Below are 10,044 nucleotides of genomic sequence, written 5' to 3'. Positions count from 1 at the left end.
GGGACCAGGCTCTCTGAGGTCATACAATCCCCCAGCACCGCTCATGGGCACAGCTGTGAAATCCAAGCTTTTCTGAAGAACCCACTCCTGCTCGTGCTTTCTGCTATCCCGTGCCAAAGGAATGCCAACTAAGCCCATTTACAATTGTTTTGCTTGACATATGGGTCCCAGATATGGAGAAATTGCCAAAAGAAGTTCCTTTCTGTTGGGTGTGGGTATACGCTGTTGAGCTTGGCTCTACAGGAGGGAAAGGACAAAAGGACAACCAAAGAGAAGAGAAAAGCTGGGCTGGGAGGGAGAGGCAGAGGAAGATTTTGCGTGCGCCTGGGAAGGAAACAATGGGACAAGGGGAAGGAATTAAAAGAACCACATCCTTCTCTGCATCACACCCCTGCAGTTTGAGTTACTCATGCTGGACCAACCCATAGTGCCTAACATCGCTCCCCTGTGAGTGCTGTGGTAAGCTCCGTCCTGTCAGATGTGCCCATGTACCATGAGGGGAGCAGCACTCATGGCACAGCAGATCAAGCCTCTCTCCTTCACAATGACAGTCTGACATGACTTCATTCTCATTAGCCCATCCCAAGTGCGTGCACCTAATCCAGCCCCACAATCTGGAACATAAGCCAAAGCATGTTCCTCCCTCCCCTCCACCTCTGACCCCATGGCCAAGCCAACCCTGACCCCACAGACAAGCTCCTCAAAGCTCTCAGCAGATCTTCCAGCTGGGATGTCCTTCTCACCCACTCCACTGCCCTGCAGCTCCTCTTAGGGAAGAGGTACACAAGGGAGGGACAAAGAGAAAGTGGTATTTTCTTGTACCCTCTTATTGCTTTCTCAGCCCTGCCTGCTCCTCAAAGCTCAACACTCTGCTCATGAACTGCACATCTAATTAGTGACAATCTCGGTGTTTTTTCATTATTCCTATATTCCATAATACAGTCATACTATTTGCAACTTAAATGCAACTACAATTGCTGCTTAAGTACAGTTACCACTTACAGAAGCAGTGCAAAGTAAAGGGGGTAATGTCAAACCTGCCTCCCAGATGGACCCATCAATACAGAGAGAACAACAAGGATTATCAGCAGCACCATCAGCATTTGAATGTCCAGTATCAAGTCTTTTGTTCTGAACAACCCAGAAATAGGCCTCAATTTGCCATTCCCTTCAATTAAAGGATATCTGAAAGCGAAAGGCTCCAGCCCTCTTCTCATTTCTGTGTCCCTCCTTTGGACCTGCTCTAACAGCTATGTCTCCTGAGGCACATAATTCATCACAGATCTCCTGGACACTGAGCCACTGACCACAGCTCCCTGGATGTGGCCATCCACTCAATTCCTTTTCCATGAAACAGTCCATTCAAACCCCTGTCTCCAATACAGAGACAAGGACATTATGTGGGCCGTGTCTAAAGCCATACAGAAGTTCCTGAAGACGACATGAATTGCTGCTCCCCTTTTTGGAGAGAGAACTGTACATGCTTCCAATTCCAGCTATTCTATGATTCTCTGCCCAATTTTCCTGCCTCCAGAGACTGCAGAGGAGTTTTATTCCTCACTCATGGCACGCACAAAAGCCATGGATTGGTATTTTAGGATAAGCCTAAGCCAAGCTGAAGCCACCATTCTCTCAGCTCTCAAAGTCCTACGGCTCTGAGATCACACCTTAATAAATAGCACTGCTACTTCAAGAGCTTTTGTTGCTGAAAACAGGACCAGTAGAAGGGGACAGGTTACACACTTGGAAGCATGCAGAGTCCTTCAGGATTTATTTGTTCACTCCAGAGAGAAAGTGAGTCATGAGAAACCTTAAGGTGGAGCGCTCAAAACAAGGAATGTATAAATGATTAGCAAGGGAAGGTCAGCACCAGTCCTTCAAGTCTGAGCATGTCCCACTGTCGATGGTGCATAAATAATAGCAGCTGGATGCTTGTGGCTGTAGGAGAACGGCTATCGCACTTCCAGTCCCTTACACGACTCTGGCTCTTATAATCTGTGAAGCTGATCTCAGTTTTCTTATAAAAATAAAGTGGCTGATAAATGGAATTCAATCAACAGATCTAGTTTCAAGACAAAACTGCATGCTTGACAAAAGCCAAGATTAAAAAATTCTAAAAAAGTTTTTACTACGTGGAGATTCAAACACAGTGACAGGAGATGGACCTGAGTTCCCCTTGCTCTCATGCAGCAATACAATTAATCATCTTGACAGATAAAATCCGATTGCAAAACCTGCATTAGCACATTGATGCAAATGAATGAAAAAACATTCTCTTTTCTTCACACCACAGACTGAATTTAAAGCATTTGCAGAGAAGAAAATGATCAGTCACCTCCAGTGAGCATAAGTGATGGTGATTCACTCAGAGATATCTGACAAGTCCACTGGCATCTTTTGTTTTTTCCTAAGACAAACTCTTACCTTACAGAAATGCTCTGTGGGATACACACAAACACTGAATATGTTATCTCTAGATCCACTGATACAATGCGGCACTGCATGACGCAGCACCTAACTACTGAGTGCAGCTGAAAGCTTGGAGGAGCTGGTACTTTCACCACTAACACCTGTACATTACAATGGGGGAATCCTGGCCAGTTTTGTATTTTATTATCCAACTGTGACAGAATCTCTTATGGAGATTATGAGCACCTTTTCCACTGAGCTTTTCTTCAGATCCTCTCTATGAAGTTGCTAACCAAGGATTGAAGTTGGACAGATGAGCTGCAGCATAGGGACTGGCCAAGTCCTGAGTGGTGCAGAGCAACAGAAGCTTCTATGGAGTATAAAGGTATAAAACCACATAGCTTAATCTGGTCTTGTGCTAAAACACAGAGGTAACTTCACAGACATCTGCATCAGGTGCACAGCATCAGGTGAAAAAGTAGTATTTTTTACCTTATTTCTATGTAGAAATTCAAGAGCACAACCCTACCATTACCCAGCAGTTAGAAGCAATGCCAAGAAAAGCTGTCTATTTACAAACAGACAACATGGTTACCAGCCTGTCCTTCCTCATGGAACCTATCTTGTTCATTTTGCTTTCACCCGTATTCTAAGACCCCTTGACCCTACATGCAGGTAGATACTTGGCTGAAAGTAAAGGATGTGACAAAGAGAAAAGAGACTGCAGAGATGTAACTGAACCCAGCAGCCTGCGGGGATCAAGGAGGGCCCCGCACTGTGGGATGGAGACACCAGCTTGAACAGGGTAGAAATGAACATGGACGTGTTTGTACTGCATGAAGCCATGTACAAAACCTGAATGCTGACCAGTGTCTCCTCAGCCCTCCTTTGCCCCCAGGCAGAGGATGGCAGGACAGGGGACGCTCCTGCTTTTCAACTCCTGAAACAGAGGACGAGAAGGATGTAGTTCCCATGTGTTCAGGTAAAGGAGCATATTTGGGCCAAGTTTCAAACATGCATGCTTCCCAGCCTGAGTGCCATCTCCTTACCAACAGGGTACCTTGCACCACCGCTTTCTTTCTGGGGCAGTTCACAGCTCCTCTGGTGACTCTCTGGTGCTGGCACAGCATGCCTCGCTGCTGGGCCATTGACCTGAAGAATTAAAACAAGATTTTGAAGTTTAACAAAGTTTAACATCAGTCCAGAACTGTACAAAGTTCAGTGAGGTCAATCTGCATTTTTTTTTCTGTCTGCATAGATCTATAGATGTGCATCTCAACATAATTCATTTGTGGGTGTGGTCCATACATCACTTTAACTTGAGAATCTTACAACATTTGACAAATATTAACAGTGGAATATATAATCCTTACTCTGAGCCATTCTTACCCCTCAGGATAGCTGCAGGGCAGATGTACTTTGTTCTGCACAGAAGAACAAGTGCTCACATAAATGCATTTTGCCTAGAAGTGTGTTACTTGTGCATTTCTCTAGACACGGTGAGTGCTGACATGGGCAGGCAGGAATGAAGGAATGACATGCAGTCTGTCTCTGTCTTTTCTTCTTTGGGAGGTGTTACAGAGGCTGCCCTTTTCAAAGTGTTTGCCAGTGGAATTAAGTCTGCATCCATCCTATGTAACAAAAGAATGGAACGACACAGTAAAAGCTACAAACTAATCAGAGGTTTGGCAGTCACTTCAGATCACAGAAAAAATGTCTTGATTCACATACACTTAAATGAATAAATAACCAAATTAACTACTTAAGCAGTGCTATCATTCTTTGTCAGTGTGATCCTCAGGCTTATGCAAAGTGTGTGAATGCTCTCTATGCAAAGCAGACAAGCATTTCAGAGGGAAGATGCATTACTCAGGTTTCTTTGCAATGAACTGTACCGAAAAAGGATGTTAAGCCTGTAAGCTCAGAATTGCTTTGCCTTCATCATGCAAGCACATTGCTGAGACATGGCTAGCTGACAGCACCAAGCTTATTCTGAGAAAGTCATAACAAAAAACATGTATTTATTCTTTTTAAAAGAAATGAGGAATAACCCTGAAAGCTGACCAAGCTCTTTCCTTCTGTCCCCTTTGTTATTTTCCAGTATCTCTGGGCCTGAGTCAAAACCACAGCTGTCCATCTAGCTTTCCCACTGACTTCTGTGGGGCTGGGATGGGGCTTGCATGTTATCTGGCCTCAGTGCTGTCCAGAATTTGTCATCTTATATTGCAGGCTCCCAGAAAGACAGAGCAGCAGACCCCAGACAATGTGAGGAAAGAATACAGATTAAGGCTGCCTGGCACAGGTAACTGTTTTGACACAAACAGCGGTGAGGCATGGCTTCAAATCCAAATAAAGGAGTGATGCCTAAGCATGATATCCTGTGTTTGAAGAGCACCAAGCACAACAGATGTGGAGGCTTTGGGCAGTGTGATTTAATAATAGTATGAAGAAGAAATAGAATTGTGGCTGAATTTGATGTGTGACCGCAGTTCCTGTCCTCTCAACTTTGCTAATATACATTACAACTCTGTTTTCTTCTGGGAAAATAAGGACATACGTGGGAGGTATCTCGCTCCTTTCTACTTGGACATGCAGTCTTTTGAGGTGTTGTCTATTAGGGTTTTAGGCACAAATTTTGTGTTATCCAGGATGGCACACAGATCATCACTGTCATTCCTAAGCTTGCTGGTAGAGCTAGCTGAGCTTGCTTTATTCTGGACCAGGTGACATCGTTGGTCTTTGCAGACCAGCAGACTTCTGTTCTCCTGTCCCCTGTGTTCCCTCCTAACCTGTACAAAGTATGTGAAGCACAAGGGAGAAAAGTCAGCATTTGTTCAGTTCAACCTTGCACATGGGATGGAACAGCACATGGCACCCGAGTACATCAAAACACAGTTCTCCTTACACAGAGTGGGTTTTGACTAAAGAAGTAAAACCAGGAAGGAAATTGTTAAAATCGAAGGAAAAAGGCACAGTTTAATAACCACAATAAACAGCTGCTGACCATGCAGTAAAGCAGAGGTTTCCATAAGCCCAGGTGCTTTGCAGAGGTTGGCCCCATCCACTGCTATCTTCTTGAGCACACAAGCGTGAAAGATGTTCACTTAGGAAAATATAGGTACTCCTTTATTCACACCTAGGAACAAATTTCTTCTGCTGGTGATAGACCCCATCAAACACCAAAAGCCTCACCTCAACCACAGCGTGCAGGCCTGCAGTCATGGAGGAGAGTGCTCCCACAGCTGAGCATCCCACTCCTCCACGTATTATGAGGATCACCCTCCCACTGTGAAGATTTCTCTGCTGTTTCTGAAGGGCTGCTTCAGGGAAAGAGCAAAATTTCCAAAAAATCACATTTTTCAGGCTAGTCCATTACTATGGGTGATAATTTTCATCATCATTTTTAAAGGGATGGTTCAGTGATCCTTTGAGAATTTGAGTGTCCATTGTTTTCGCTGTTTGGACAGCAGCATATAGGCTATAACCATGGGCTTTAAAAATAAATAAGTTGGTAACACCCTGCTGGCTTTAAATAGAGGTTTTGGCATATGCACCTTCCCTTTGGGATTTTGATTTCTCAGATCTGAGTTCCATCACTTGGCAGCACCGCAAAGTGTGCCACATTTTCCCTTCACACAAACCCTGACATGATTTTTCTGGAGTGCAGTAAAGGTGTAACAAAACTCTAACTGGACAGACTGAGGCTCTGAGAAACAAAGCCACCAAAAGAGCGGCTCCATAAGGGAAGTAACTATTGTCACAAGTGGACATGAGCGTCACCACAGGTAGGATGATGAACCTGAGGGCTCAGCTGCCTGTTGGGACAGTGGAATAAACGCACTGCATGAGTTTTCAATTCAAAGAGCAATAAATCTTTTTCCAGTCAACCCCAGCATGCACCTAACTACTTATCCTGCATATTGATAATTAATCAGCTATGTTATCCTCATAACCTTCCTGTTTTGGCTGTTTTCTCTTTTGTTTTGTAAACTCGGATCTGGTAAATAATGCAATCAGACTTCTCCTCTCCACTCACTGTCATTTTGTCCTACAATGCTCAGTGTCACTTAATAAAGTGACAAGAAATAACGCACTGACTGTGATGTATATTGCTTGCGTTCGTCTTCATCGCAACAATGAGTCATTATTCAGAGTATGTTTATGTAATATCATAAATACCAATCTCTGGTATTTATGCAGCATAGTATTTACTTGGGCAAGTTGCCACATGCACTAAAGAAGTAAACAAAGAGCCATTCTTTGGAGGGTTAAAAAAGTCTTAAAACGAATCCAATTTTCCTTCATAAGGCACTCCTTGTTATTTTACCTAAAGTGGCTCTTTAAGATATACAGTATGATAAAACACACAATTCCTGGGAGACGTAATTATGGTTCCTAAGAGACTGGTGAATAAACAATCAGGAAAAGAGTGTTTGTTTTCCCTAGGTTTTTCTTAACTATTAATGGAAGACATTAAAAAAAAAAAATGGGGAGGAATGTGTTGGGTCGATAAACGGCAAGAAAAGCTGAGGAGGACACTTCACTGAACACACAGGGTTTCTGCCTTAAAAGCAGTACTATTTCATTGGATTGTAAATAATCCTATTTTGCAAACGTGTTTGCGGTGGGTGTAAATACCACAGTGCGCTCTTTGTTATATTTACTGTACTGCGTACATCAATGGCTCAGCGCGTGTTCCAAAGTAAAGAGCTCGCCTTGTCTCACGTTACCTTTAAGCATTAACACAAACAACTTCCTTCGAATCAAGGTGACAGAACCTTCTGCATTGTACGAAATGTTCTATCTGACACAAATTCCTCAGAGCGGCGGGGGCCCCGTCTGGCACAGCGCTGAGCCATGGCAACTACTTCTCTAGCAAATCAGGGACTGCAGTGAGCCCAACACAGACACGGACACTGTCAACATGGAAGATGGCTAAAGCAGAATCAGCAGTTCAAGAAAACCTTGCAACCTACGTATCTCAGAACACAATCAAATGGGACAGTATTGAGTAACATTGGTCTACATGAAGTCACCCGGTGATCTATGACTTAAAAACACACGCTCCCAATGGCACTGCTCATTTCTCCACATCAGTTCCCTCTCCTGTAAATCAGATTGATGGAACCAAGTCATTTTGTTAGTGAGGAGTGATGGGCTATGGAGTGCCCTCACTGAAGCACAGCTTCTCACCGCAGGACCTGGGCATGCCTCAGCTCCTGTCACTGCAGCCTTCTAACCTCATGTTAGAAATATCACATTCCTTTAGCAGAGACAAACGGAGACCTTACCTTCCTCCTGTGGCAAGTAGGTGTCAGAGCAATAGATCGCACTGCTGTAGTTAATGTTCATTTCTGATCCACTTGTTTCCTTTAAAAAAAAAAAAAAAAAAAAGACTGCAGAAGTCACAAAATAGCCTATTTTCCTCAAGAAGATCTGAAGTAAATGCTGATGCCATTGGCAGGCTGAAGAGCATACATGGGCTACAGGCTACATGATGGGAGATATTTCGTCTCTTTATCTATCCTGCTCATATAGATTTGCAAAAATGGTGACAGAAGAAATGTATGCACAAGATGAATCTGGTCAAGCTAGTACTTGTTTCTGTCCTTAGGATTTATTAGAGAATTGAATAAACATACTTGTTGTGGTAATTAACCCCACATAAATCACAAATCCTGTCTTTATAGGGTTTTGTTTGTGCTGCTGTCATTAAGAGCTATTCAGTGTTTCCAAACTGGAGGCAGGCCTGAGGTGAAACCTCAGCAAGCAAAGGGAGAGGATGCACAAAATGGGGGACAAAGCAGGGAGACCCCTCAACACTGGGCTGCTTCCTTGAGGCTCCAGCAATAAAACCCACCAAGCCTGAGGACCTCTGGGCAGTCTCAGCTTGGTAACTATGTTTTTGTCATCTAAGAAAAATAGACTGACCACCAGGCTCTCAACCACCAGGCCCTGATCGTGTGAGGCCCTTTCCCCTCACCCACGCAGAGCTCAGGATCTGTCCAGCCCAGTGTGTGGCACATGTGGATACTGCAGTACAAATTGTTCGTGTCAGGCTGGGCTGTTAGCTGTTCCTCAGCCTCTCGATGGTCCCTTCAACGGTCTGCAGAAATCCTGTCATTGATTTCAGCAGGCACGGGATCAGGGTTTGACCTCCCAGATAGCTGCATGGATGCATAGTGGCAGTGCTAACTGTCCTCAGGAACAGTCCCTTATCTTCTCCTTCGCTAGGACCATCCTGCCCTGCGCCTTCCTGCAAACACCACTGGTAAGAGAAGCCTCTCTCCATAAGGAAATGCCTTCCCTTCTGTAACAAAGCCCTCAAATTAATTAGCGGTGTTGTGATGCCTTCGAAGAAGGTCTGAAGTGACACTGTAATGCTGACTGAGTGGAGTCTGGCAAGTTGCTAGACCTCTTGCTGACATCTGCCATACAGAGCATGCAAATGATCGAGGTTAAGTAATAGCAATGAGGAACAAGACAGTTTCTACGCACAGTTTTGATCACTTTGGTAAGGAGTGGTTGATCAAAGACGCCTCTCAGTTCAGGACACTTCTTACTGGAGGAAGATTACCCAGTGAATAATCTGGAGCCGCCCAGCTAGGAGCCTGCTGGAGGATGAAAATATAATGAGCTCTTGATAGGTCAGTACTGCTTGTGAGACAACAACGCTTTTCCACTCGTGCTATGAACCCATCCTGTCTTCAGGCTACACTGGTGAAAAAACGCTCACCCAACAAAGACAGCACAACACAGCAAAATTGAAAACACATTTAGCAATTTGCATACCTTGCATGCCATAGAACACCCCCAAATCCTGGTGGAAATGTGCATAATGTGCCAGACATCTTGAACCCAGGAACTCCCCTCCCCATAATCCCCTGGGACTAAAAAGTTTCTGATTGTACTCCAGCTTCCCCATAAAAGCTTCATTGTTACAGCAGCCCAGCCTTTACCAGGAGTCATGGCATCGGGCCACAGCCTCCAGGGACACTCTCAAGCTGCACAAAACAAGTTTTTCCAAACAGTTTAAGTATTTCCCAGCCCAGACTCTCACATTCTAGTTGTTTGTGCAGGGACAGTAACCCACCAAGCCCTGCCTAAAATACTGGTTGTTTAAACTCCACAGAGACATTTTTACTAACATTCCTTACTGCCGTAACCTCTTGACCACTTTAAACTACTATTAACGGGCAGACTCCATATGCCTAATGTCAAGGAGTCATCCCTGCTTCAAAAAAAAGCAGCAATTGGACAATAGATACGATTGCTGCTTCCTTAGTGCCACTGCTGCCCCTGGAAATGTCTTTGTTCAACTGGACTTTTAGCAGAGACAGCGTCAGTGAGGCACCGCTCGGTTGCAATAAGGGTTTGTGATGAAAGTGGGGACATTGACTGGGTGAAAGATGGTAGGCACAGGGAGGTGATGTGGTTAAGGGGAGCTGTGCCTGCTGGAGCCCTGTGTGTCCCTGCAGGGCTGAGGCTTTGCTCTGGTCAGAGCTTTGATATCCCATATCATCCCCTCTGTTCCTGCTCTAACCGAGCTAATCAGGGCACTCGTTTGCTAAATTAGTACTAATTAATGAAATGCTAATTAAAAAAAGGTCTGACTAATTCACAGCTTCTGTTTGT

The 10,044-nt window shown here is 44.4% G+C and overlaps 1 protein-coding gene across 17 annotated transcripts in view; it reads right to left on the bottom strand.

The window, feature by feature from the left end:
* Positions 1-10,044, bottom strand: part of LRP3 (LDL receptor related protein 3) — a 212,708-nt gene that overhangs the window by 3,787 nt on the left and 198,877 nt on the right. For 10 of the 17 annotated variants that reach the window (XM_042821441.1, XM_042821457.1, XM_042821444.1 and 7 more), the window contains 3 exons: positions 8,908-9,020; positions 3,799-7,779; positions 3,459-3,561 (listed from right to left, as the gene is read on the bottom strand). The gene's annotated coding sequence lies outside the window, so the exon portion shown is untranslated. Of the gene's footprint in view, positions 1-3,458; positions 3,562-3,798; positions 7,780-8,907; positions 9,024-10,044 lie in introns of all 17 variants that reach the window. The other 7 variants (XM_042821446.1, XM_042821445.1, XM_042821448.1 and 4 more) reach the window with 7 other exon arrangements.

This window comes from Centrocercus urophasianus, unplaced genomic scaffold (genome assembly GCF_019232065.1).
Source record: "Centrocercus urophasianus isolate 14NV4802_14NV808 unplaced genomic scaffold, USGS_Curo_1.0 seq_2, whole genome shotgun sequence".
Lineage (NCBI taxonomy): Eukaryota > Metazoa > Chordata > Aves > Galliformes > Phasianidae > Centrocercus > Centrocercus urophasianus.
Note: the sequence above shows the minus strand (reverse complement) of the source record. Positions and strands in the feature narration are given on the sequence as shown.